A 1,703-nucleotide genomic window follows, 5' to 3' on the forward strand; every position below is an offset into this window, starting at 1 on the left:
ATTTTGTACATTCCACCCTTCGTCTGGGACTTTTCCACTTGAGTTCATTCACCTCCCCATTGGCAATGGTTTTGGGCCATGTTTTCAATGAGCTGATAGGCTTCGGTGTATGGTTTATCCATAAGTGCACCGCCCGCGGCAACGTCTATTGTAAGTCTTGTGTTATACAGAAGCCCATTATAAAATGTGTGAATGATCACCCAGTCTTCTAGACCGTGATGGGGACATATCCTCATCATGTCCTTGTATCTCTCCCACACTTCGTAGAGAGATTCCATATCTTTTTTCCTGAATCCGTTGATTTGAGCTCTCAGCATAGCAGTTTTGCTCGGCGGAAAGTATCGGGATAAGAAGACGTTCTTCAGTTCCTCCCATGTTGTAACGGAGTTGGAGGGTAAGGATTGCAACCAAGCCCAAGCTCTGTCTCTTAGTGAGAAAGGAAAAAGGTGCAGTCTTATCGCATCTTGAGATACACCATTCGCTTTTACAATATCTGCGTACTGCACAAACTTGGTCAGATGTTCATTAGGATCGTCTGTTGGATTTCCAGCAAATTGATGTTGTTGGACGGCTCATAAGAGTGAGGGTTTCAGCTCGAAATCGTTTCGATTAATAGCGGGGGCAGCAATGCTGTTGTTAGGTTCTTGTTGAGACGGGGTAGCGTAGAATTTAAGAGGACGATTATGGGGTCCTTCTTCAGCCATGTTTGGTTTTTCTTCTGATTTAGGAGGAAATGAGATATCGGGAATACCGTACTTTTGTTGATATTTGTGTATTCGGAGTCTCACGTATAGGAAACGCTCTAATTCAGGGATTGGTGGTGCTAAGTTATCGCCTTGTGAGCGAGTACTTGGCATACAATCAGGGAAAGAAAGGAGAGAAGATTAGTTTTTGTTTTTACCTTAGTCTATACCGTGCAACGAAAGAATCACACTATTCGACTAAAACAGGTCCCCGGCAACGGCGCCAAAAACTTGATGCTTGATCTGGCTATATATAAAATATAGTATGTCGGGTACTTGACTGCAAGTGCACAGTCCAATCGCTTTAGTTTTAAAAGATATCGATCCCACAGGGACCTATGGTCAAACTAGTGTTACTAACGTCATTATGTTTAGCTAAGGGAATGATTAGTAGAAGTTTGGGGGCAAAATAGTAAATCTAAGGGAAATGTAGTTTTAAGAAGGAATTTATGGAAAGAATCAGTATGCAGCGCATTAATTTTCAGGGATTCGATGAGTCACCGGTGAATAGTTTAAATGCCAAATAACTCTCAGTAGAAAATGTTTATTTAAAAGACTTTATCTCACACTCTCGTCGTTGTTGATTCGGCCTATAACTTTAAGTCAGAATGTACGCTCTCGCTGTCCCATTTGAAGTCAAAATTACTTTTTGAAAATAAATAAGTTCTAATTGCTTTTAAAGTGCTCTCGCTATTTTTAAACTCAATGCTTAATTTTTACTATCCAGCTCGAGCCTCACGCTCTCGCGATTGTTGGTTCTCACCTTAGTTAATTTCCCACTCTCGTGGCAAAATCGTATTAAATAGCTTTTCACACTTTTGTGATAAATTTAGTTAAATTTAGATTAAAAACTTCAGCCTGAAAGGTTATTTGAGAAAAAGGGTTTTCACCGGTTATTATTAAATCCCATCAAATTAAGTTGCTACATACCGATATCGGTAGTTTAGCCGGACATATTAA

The 1,703-nt window shown here is 40.0% G+C and overlaps 1 non-coding gene across 1 annotated transcript; it reads left to right on the top strand.

The window, feature by feature from the left end:
• The first annotated feature begins 210 nt into the window (after positions 1-210).
• On the top strand, positions 211-317 carry LOC127099345 (small nucleolar RNA R71). Its single transcript, XR_007793861.1, has one exon. It is a non-coding gene; the product is annotated as a small nucleolar RNA R71 (small nucleolar RNA).
• Positions 318-1,703: the final 1,386 nt, after the last annotated feature.

This window comes from Lathyrus oleraceus, chromosome 6 (assembly GCF_024323335.1).
Source record: "Lathyrus oleraceus cultivar Zhongwan6 chromosome 6, CAAS_Psat_ZW6_1.0, whole genome shotgun sequence".
Lineage (NCBI taxonomy): Eukaryota > Viridiplantae > Streptophyta > Magnoliopsida > Fabales > Fabaceae > Lathyrus > Lathyrus oleraceus.